The following is a 10,338-nucleotide window of genomic DNA, read 5'->3' on the forward strand; positions in this document are numbered from 1 at the left end:
GTGAAAGGAGTTACACTTTATAAATGAGATTAAGGCACAAAAAGTATAAGCAATCCCACACTGCATAAGTAGCATGGCTGGGATTTGAATCCAGGTGGATGTGACTCCAAAATCCAAATAAGGAGGAGCCCAAAGTGACATAATGTTAAGTCCCTAATCTGAAATTTGGACAAATTAACTTCAAGTAAACAAAAGATAGGATATAGTAAAGATGAGAGCAGAAATCAATGGAATAGAAAACAGAAAAAATAATGGAGTGAAAAAAATCAATTAAACTGATAAATCAGGCTAATGGAGGTCAGGGAGAGATACAAATTAACACCATCTGGAATGAAAGAAACGGTCTCACTATAGATTCCACAGAAATTAAAAGAATAGTTAGGGAATATTATAAACAATTTGTGTCAAATTAAAATTGAAAGATACAACTACTAAAGCTTATTCAAGAATAAATACATAGCTCTTTGAAAAAGAAAAACAATATTGGAGAATTTATACTACCAGACTTCAGTACTGACAAAGCTACATTATTCAAGGTAGTGTGGTATCAGTGTGAAGACAGAAAAACAGTCAACAGAACAGAATAAAGTGTTCAGAAGTAAGCCCACACATATAAGGTCAATCGATTTTTGACTTAAGTGCAAAAGGCAATTGAATAGAGAAGGGATATTTTTTAAATAGTGCTACAACTGGATACCTATATTTTAAAAAACAAAAACTTTGATTCTTACCTCAAGTCATGTACAAATAGGTCATAGACTTAAATGTAGAAAGTAAAACTATAAAACTTCTAGAAGAAAATAGAAAACCTTTGTGACCTTGGGTTAGGCAAAAATTTCTTAGATATAACACCAAAAGCACAATCCATAAAAAAATCATTAAACTGGAATTTAACAAAATTAAGAACATCTGTTTTTTTGAAAGACACTGTTAAGGGAATAAAGACAATCCAGATTGTGAGAAAGTATTTGTAAATCATATGTTATGATAAAGCACATATATCCAGAATAAAGAATCTTTAAAATTCAATTAGAAAACAAATAATCCAATAGATAATGTCTAAAGATTTGAACAGGTGCTTCACAAACAAAAATACACAAATGGCATATGAAAAGGTGATCAAAATCATTAGTCTTTAGTGAAATGGAAATTAAAACCATAATGAGATACCACTACACACCTATTAGAATGGCAAGGATGTAGAGCAACTGAACTCCTATCTTGCTCGTAGAAATGTAAAATGACATGGTAACTTTGAAAAACACTTTGGCACTTTCCTATAAAGTTAAATATATGCCTACTGTATGACTCAGCCATTCTACTTCTAGGTAGTTACTCAGGAGAAATGAAAGCATATGTCCAAAAATGACATGCATGTGAATGCTCACAGCAGCTGTATTTAATAGCCAAAACCTGAAAACAACCCAAAAAGCCATCAACAGGTGAATGAATAATGTGTTATTCATTAGAACAGTATTCATACAATGGAACAGTATTCAGCAATAAAATGAACTAATGATGGTTTTGACAACGTAAGTGAATTAAAATCATTATGCTGAGTGAAAGAAGCCAAACAAAAAAAGAATATATACTACATGATTCCATACGAAGTTCTAGAAAATGCAAAGTAATCTATAGTGACAGAAAGTAGATTAGTGGTTGCCTAAAATAGGGATTACGGTTGGTGGAAGGATTAGGAAGCATAGGATACAGGGAATACAAAGAAAAAGTAGGAATTGGCGGGGGGGGGGGTCATTATCTTGACTGTGACAATGGTTTCAGGAATGCATCCATAAATCAACACTTATCCAATTGTACAATTTATTGTTTGGCAATTATATCTCAATAAAGCTCTCAAAAGTCCATTTAATCAAAAAGCATTAACTACTTATTTTAATACTCCTATGTTATAAAATTCTTTTCTATAAGCTATTACCAAAAATACACGATCTAAATTTATGCTAGTGATATTAGACATCAACTTCAATGTGCAAGAGGGTAGTTTTTTAAAAAATATTTCTAGTAATATGTAAGCAAAAAGTCTTAAACACTAATGGATTAAAATAGTGCAAATTCATACAAACTCAGGTAGATCAGTGAGCCTTGCTGTCTTGTGTCAACATATTACAATCCTATTCTTAACCTGAAAATAAATGCAGTTATCACAATGGAAAACTGGTGTTGGCTTTAACAACTCCCATCCCATTACTAAAAATAATCTACAACTATAAAATAGTAGATAAGTTGGGTTACTAGGCATTTATAATTTGCTGATGTCAAAATCAAAAATTTCGCCACAGAAATCATTTCACATAGTGACAAAGTTCCAAAACAGTTTCCAAACCCTATTTAAGCAATAGAGATTAATTATTCTCTTTCTTCTGTATCACCATTTTTCCCCCTACTGTATTATCAGCACACATGCTGTAATTTCATTCATTTAAAAAAAAAATTAACAAAAACAAATCTCTCTTGGTCCCACTTCTCCCTTCAGCCACTCTATCTACACTACCACCACCCGCTTCCCACCAAACATACACCCTGATTTCTCTGCTCTCCTTTATGGCAAAATTCCTCAAATGAGTTCTGATTCCTCTCTTCCAATTCTCACTTAAATGTGTCTCATTCAGGCTTTCATTTCCAACACTATATCAAACTACCTCATCCAGGTCCATTATCTGCTATATCCAGTAGTTAATTCTCAGGCTTCTTCTCTCAACCTCTTAACAGCACCTGACACAGTTGTTCACTCCTTGAAATCACTTTCTTAATTTGGCTTTCAGAAGACCAAATTCCTGGCTTCTTCTCGTCTTCTGTACCTCTAAATCTTAGAGTGCTCTAAGACTTAGTGCTTGGATCCTTTTTCTTATTTTTACCCCTATTGACTTCATTGGTGATTTCATATTAAATTTTCTTAAAATGAGATATACATCTATATGTAACTTAAAGAACTTGTACGGTTCACTGTCATCCTAAAATAAAGTCAACTGTAGATAATTCCACAGTTATCTACAGGGAGGCAGCTACAGATGAAAAACAAATTTGAATAAAAAAAAATTAAGAAGAAAAAAAAGTGAAAATTTTCAATATACCATCACCATCTTTCTTTAGTTTAAATTCAATATTCCTGGTAGAGAGAGTCACTTAAAGATAAAAAATAATAAAGCTAAATTGATGAATACCAAAACAAATATTTATTCTACTCATTTATTATATTAGAAACATTTAAATACCACACTGAATATTTCATTAAAATGTAAATCAGAGCCTTAACTATGGTCCTGGTCCCATGGGACTATAACAGTAACTTATATTAATCTAGACCTGATTCAAAACACTTTTTATAGCAATTATCTCATTTTACCCTAAAAAAGACTCCATAAGATTATTACAGAAAATACTATTTTAACCAGCAAATTTAATGAATTTAAAATTAGTTGGAGAACTCATAAATCCATCCCTACTATAAGAAATATATTTTAAAATTCATGTTCAACTGATGACAGGTTATTAAAGTCATCTTTCTGTACTTGGTGTAACATTACAAAAAAAGAAATTTACATTTTCTTTTTAATGCTAATGAATGAAACTGAGTCCTTTACATACACATCATTAAGAGACATGCTTTATTCCATTTATTTCCATGACTAGACTGACAATGAAAATTATTTTTATGATATTAACACTAATCTATACATGAGGTACAGTTGTTGGCTGCCTCTATCACAATAAAAAGACTTATTTTTGCAAGTAAGACAGAATACATTTATAATTAAGCACTCACTAGTAATGCATGACCTCTTTGATGCCTACAAGATTCCTATCTCAAATGATGTGGCTTGTACTGCCTGCCAACCCCAAAGTGTTAGAAGCATACACACACACACACACGCACAGACTAGAACAAGACTTTCTAAAGCACACCCGATCTCTGAGGGCTCCCCTGTCAGTACTTCCAGTCCTGAAGACTGAGTAGTAGCACCTTCCCTTCCATTACTAAGCACATCAAGTATCTGAACAAACTCTTAAATAAAAGTTCCATCTCTAAGAACTCCATCTCTGAAATATCCCTTTTCAGACCTAATATTCTATCCTATCAATCCAATTCCGTATTATAAAATGTATTTGTCTTTACCAAGTTTCTGGAATCCTTTAATTCTCCTCTATTTTCAAAACCATCAATATACTTTTGGCTTTGCTTCCCTGCCTACCTCACTAGCATTTCACATTCTTCTTCAAAACACTGCTCCAAACCACAAGATCTTACCCCCGGTCCCAACAGAACAGACATATCAGAATGCAACACAGATATCTTCTCTGATCACATCTACTACATCCTCTTCTGGTTTTCCCTTTAAATTTCACTTTGTAAATATTAAGTCAGGAGTCAACGGATTCCAGTTCTTTCTATATACTCTCTTCTCATAAATCTATTTCCAGAATCTCGAACTATCACTATAATTACTTATATAAACAACCCCAACATTCCTGTAAATATTTAGTCCTGTGCTATCAGTCTGCCAGACAGCAACACAATTTCTTATTAATCCAAATTCAACATCTCCAAAATCAAACTCATCATCATCAATACTCCCCACTCTCCCAAAAAAGAAAACTTACCCATTCTTTGAACTTCTCTATTTCTAGTAACAGCAACAAATCAGTTAAGATTTGAGATCATCTTTATATTAAAGCAAAGTACTAGATTCTCTACTAATCAATGCAGTAAACCTAACTGTGTAAATTACTGGCAAAATAACTGAATTCTCATCAAAAGGATATGATACAGCCATTTTCATTCAACTCCTTTAATGGTACACTAATTTAGTACTCTGCACGTGGCTTGAACTCTGGAACCAATTCCCAACACATATCTCCAGTTTTGCTACCTAACAAGTAAATCAAAAAACTCCATTTTTCTCCTATATCTAAAGGAAGCTTGAGTCAGGAATAACCATAAGAGACTAGGCAGTTAAATTTTAGCTAGTATTGTGAAAGATTCTGTAGCAGTCTAAACTTAAAGCTAAGTTTCCACCTCATAAAAATGAGAATTATATCTCCTCAAGGGGCTGTTGTGAGGATTTCACCACATATGCCTAGTACAGTGCCTAGCATATAATAGGTGCTCAAAAAATGGTACTATTATTATTACTGGTGCCACTATTGAGTCAGGAGCAGTACAGTCACATGGGAAGCCATTCTGTTTCTCCAGGGGGCAGTGTACAGCATATTTTTGTTAGAGTGTTATTTTAAAGCAATCTACATCCCAAATTCCTAGAACAATTCAAATTTTGATTACTGTATTCTATTCCACTGTTCTTTTCAACCATTCAATTCCAAAAATATTCACTTTGCCTCCAACCCTAAGACACCCAAACTCCTACCATGCCCAAAGTTCTACAGCACTCGAAAGCAAGGCTGCCAGACTTAGCAAATAAAAACTCAAGATACTCCATGTATTATCTGACAATTGTACCCCAAGGCCACATTACATCTCTCCACCTTCATACACCCACTACAATCCAGCAGTTCCCAACCTTTTTGGAACTAGGGATCAGTGATCCTATGAGAATCTAATGCCTGATGACCTGAGGTAGAGCTGAGGCAGTGATGCTAGCGCTAGGGAGTGGCTGCAAATAGATGAAGCTTCGCTTGCTCACCTCCTGCTGTGTGGCCCAGTTCCTAACAGGCCACGGACTGGTACCAATCTGTGGCCAGAGGTTGGAGACCTCTGCTACACAACCACAGTTCCAATATTTTTCCTTATAAAAATAATTCTCTGGAGAATTCACTGTATTTGAACTTTCTCCAAATAAAATATACCTTGACTTTACTTATAGGCTATTGGTAATTCAAAATAGGAAAACGAAATCATCTTAATTGTTTCTTGGTGGTGCTGGGAGTTAAAAAATAAAAATAAAAATAAAATTTAAAAAAATAAATAAAACCACCCTAATAAAAACACTCCTTTAAAAACCTAAGAAGTCTAGCTTCTAAGAATAGGTATGTGAGAAGATTAAGACAATAATCTTTTCAGAGGTAGATCCAGAAAGGAGAAATTCCCTGATAGGAAATATATAAAGAGTAATACTAGAAAGGGAAAATGAACTCTCAGAAAAAAAGGGTTATACTGTGCTTCTAAGTGCCTCTGAATTTTATGTCAGTGAAAGGAATCACAGAGGCCATCTACTTCAACGTTCTGAGAAAACCGAACCCTTGCTTGTGAGATAAAATGACTTATATGATTTACATACATCACATAGAAGATCCTAGCTCCTTCAGATTTCTCTCATTCTCTGACCTGTGCCCCAGATGTTGTAAGACTGCCATACACACTAAGATCCTCTTCCTCTCCAGGTCCAATGGGTGGGTATCAGAGGGCAAGTTCCTAATAATGTCATGTCTAACACAAAAGAAATGTATTCCTAGCATTTCAAGGTAGATTATGAATCAGTCGATTTTCTCATAGAGGTATTACTGTACACAGTATTATAGATATTTTCAATATAACACATACCAATTTTAATATAATTTTAAATTTTTCTAGTATTATTAGTTAGCCAAAGCCTTTAATTCAAGTATATTATTGGTTAAATTTGGTAGGCTACCTGCAAATCTAACCACTAAGCATATTGTTTCTGAGAAAGTAAGTTCCAAGTTCTAAACCATTTTACAAGTTTTAAAGTATAAAAAAATCCCATTCCAAGTTAGGAGCTAACAATACACAAAGACTCAAAATTATAAACTAAATGTGATCACTAAAAACACATTTCAGAAAAAGTTTCATTTTATAAAAAGCTCCACACCTCAGGGGTCATTTAAAATTAGGCATTTGGGCACGTTTGGCACAAGATACAATTTATATACATCTTTTTATTAATATTTTACTGGAAAACCGAAGTAAGTCAAAAAGAATCAAACATTATTTCTATACTCATCTAATTTAGGAAAAATCTAAACCTTCAATGTACATTTTCATGCAAGGAGGCTTAACAGGTAAAAAGAAAATTATCATTTCATAAATGAAAGGTTTACAATCTATATATTATATAATAGCTAGCACTTTATTTACCTGTTCAGATATAATTCCTGTATCCACATGTTTTTTTGAACTAACATGTGGGTACAGGAATTATATCTGAACAGGTAAATAAAGTGCAAAGAACCTCCAAATAGAATTTTTTTTTCCTCTTTGAGATAAAGTTATATGTTTCATGGATTAAAAGTTATGTTTGATAAATCTGTTTTTAAATTTCTACTCAGTACAAATGGGTATTCTTCACTCATTCATTTTATGTGTCCAACAACAACTCATTCATTTTATGTGTCCAACAACAACAACAAAACTGAGCCCTTGCTATTTGTTAAACACTCTGCTATCAACTTTGGATTTATGACAATAAGCATTAAGTCAGTTGCTGTCATCAAGGAGCTTAGAAAAATCTTGAGGTAAGTGTATTTACCCAAGTAATGACTGCTGAATTTTAGTTGATTGTTTAAGAAAACATTTAAAATATAATCAAATTCTCAAAAAAGAAACTATACAAATAGTAATTTTAAGGACACTGAATAGTCTTATCATCTATATGAAGTGTCCCCACAAATTAACCGAAAGCACTGTTTCAGTAAAAGTTCTAACAACATTTTAATAGTAGTTTTTGCTATGAAAATTAACTGAGTTAATCCTTCAATAAGGAAATCAAAAACTACTATCTACTGTGATAATGAAAATCAAGTACTTGGAAATGATACCTAGTCTGAAAAAAAGCAAAATGTATAATTAAATACAGTATTATATAATATTCATATACCATCTCTGAATATATGGTTATTTACAAACCTGATTAATAACATAGCTCCATATCATACCTTACAAATGATCACAACTATGTATTTTGGGTTGTGTCAACTGCAAGTTTTTCAATGAAAAAGGCCTTAATGTTTTCTGGAGATTTTATTTTTCAAAAATTTAATTCAATAATTTTACTTGCTTATTACCAAGTCATATAATTTTTTCATCAATATTAACTATACCTATATTTATGAGTACATATAGATATTAAGTATAATACCTATTAAATTTGTAATTATTAAAAATTCATGATGGATGAGAAATATTCAACTGAGAGCCATACCTTTCCAAAGCAAAAGTCAATGTAAATCAGCCATTCTAACATGCCACAGAAAATCCCAATGACATTTTTTCATTGTATTTTACACTGAAATATCTGTCATCATTCATTAGCTAAAAAATTTAAATTTTCTTTAAAAGCATTATGAAAACATCTTTACTGAATTTACACATACTACAAAGTGGAATCAATGGGCATTTTATCTCCATTTACATGTAAGGAAACCAAGGCACAAAGGTATCCATTTTGTAAATTGCAAGGTCATTTCCTAACCAAGCAACTGATCCTACATCATCAAATTATATTATATGTGCGCCACTTCCAAGTGCCATAAAACAATTACTGTACCTTAAAACAACTGCCTCTGCAATGACTATGTGCAATTCTGTTTTATCAAGAGGGTATGGCAACAAGCTTAAACAAGAAATGCTGAAGAGGAAAAGATTACAAAAACAAAAAGAAAACACTTATTCTTGGTAATAAATCATTTATTTTAAAATAACGAGATGTAAAGTTTTTAACATAAAATCAAGTAACCAACAGTTGTTTCTTCTGTATTCAAAAAATATTTCATATTTCAGTAAATCATGCAAAATTGGAGCTTACACATCCTTGAAGACAAAAGTTAGAAAAATAAGAAAAAAATCTGTAACAAATACATGATATTGCAAAGAAAAGAAATGAATAAAAAATAAAATTTAGACAAGTTAGGTAAACTTGTCTAAATTTTACGGTAGGTAAAACCTCATCTTAAATATTAAATGCTTCCTTTCATTCAACAGAAGGCTATGATTCGCAATCAAATACTGTTACTGAAAAATACAAAACTTTTCTTATTCAAAACTTAAGAAATTTTATATCATGTACTTTATTTAAATATTGACATAAATAAAAATACTTTTCCTAACAGAAACTTATAGCATGAGAATAACTGTTCTTGAGAGTTCAAAGACTGAAACTGCATTTATATTTGATATAGTGCTATCTATTGACAATTAGAAAAATGAAAGTTACCTACCATACAACTTAAATTTAAGAACATCAGACGGGTTGAATAACCAATAAATCAATTACATCAATTACTGGACAGAAATAAGACTTAGCTAATACGTGAATCTAAGATCAAAGAAAAAATTAAAATATAATCCAAGGCACGCCTTGTACAGAAATGGATAGGATTAGACCAAGTCGTATTAAAGTACCTAGTCTAGCCAGGGATTAGTTAATTAATCGGCTATAGGACAGGTTGTGAACGTTCAGGTCAGATGTGCTTTTTTTTCATCATTATTCCAGTTCATCATCCGCAAGTGCAAAAGGCTTCAGAGTACCGAAGCTAGGGGGCATGCTGTAGCAAGGGGAAAAGAAAAATGGGAAAGGTGCAATGGATGCTGCATAGTTGAATAATTATCTGAGTGGCACAATGGGCGAGTCCTGCCGACATCGGAGCTGAGTGAGCGGCTCCCTAACTCTGCCGGAGGCATCCCCCATTAACAGGCATCAGAGGCAACCGCCCCGCTTCGCCTCCTCTTCAAGCGAAGAAAGGGATCCCCGCACTCGCTTTACAGTGATGTCTCTAGACATAGACGCGCGGCGCAAACACGCAAACGCCTAAGCTTGCTTTACAGAGCCCCCGGCACGTAGTGCAAGGGCTTCTCCGCCACCCGTGCTGCAGCCTCTCCGAGAGCCAGGACGCACGAGGGCAGATAGTGGGTGCAGGGCAGGGGCGCTCAGGCGGTGGCATCTCAGGTGAGACCGGCAGTCTCTCCCCACCTAGAGAAGCCTTGGGGCGCTCCCTGCAACCCAGACCCCAGCGCTCCCGCCGGCTGCCCTCTCCTTCGGCTCCCAGCCGGGCTGGCGGGTGGGCGGCGGGAGCTCGGGAACCGGCGAATGGGGGTGGGGGCTGTCGCGGGGGAGGCGCGCCCATCCCCGTAACCTTTGCGGGACTAGAGCTCCACACACACCACATTCTCCGTTCTGGCCAGTGAGGGAGAGTTCCTCCCCAGAACCCCCTCCCCCCAAAAAACAGTTCCTGAGAGACTCGTGCTCACCGTGAAACCTTGGGGGGCTCTTGCTTTACCCCTTCTTCATGCTTCGGCGGCAGCCGCCGGTCCCCCTCAGCTCCCGGGACTCCACCTAGAGCCTCCAAGAAAGACAGGCACCCGAGCAGAAACCGATCCGAGCAGTGGCCGAGGTTGCGGGCCACGGG

The 10,338-nt window shown here is 34.8% G+C and overlaps 1 protein-coding gene across 3 annotated transcripts in view; it reads right to left on the bottom strand.

Moving 5' to 3' along the window:
• WASF1 (WAS protein family member 1) overlaps positions 1–10,338 on the bottom strand; it is a 58,442-nt gene extending 48,104 nt beyond the window's left edge. For 2 of the 3 annotated variants that reach the window (XM_015600049.2, XM_015600048.2), the window contains exon 1: positions 10,181–10,332. The gene's annotated coding sequence lies outside the window, so the exon portion shown is untranslated. Of the gene's footprint in view, positions 1–10,180 lie in introns of all 3 variants that reach the window. The other variant, XM_006926069.2, reaches the window with a different exon arrangement.

Source organism: Pteropus alecto, unplaced genomic scaffold (genome assembly GCF_000325575.1).
Source record: "Pteropus alecto unplaced genomic scaffold, ASM32557v1 scaffold79, whole genome shotgun sequence".
In the NCBI taxonomy this organism is placed as follows: domain Eukaryota; kingdom Metazoa; phylum Chordata; class Mammalia; order Chiroptera; family Pteropodidae; genus Pteropus; species Pteropus alecto.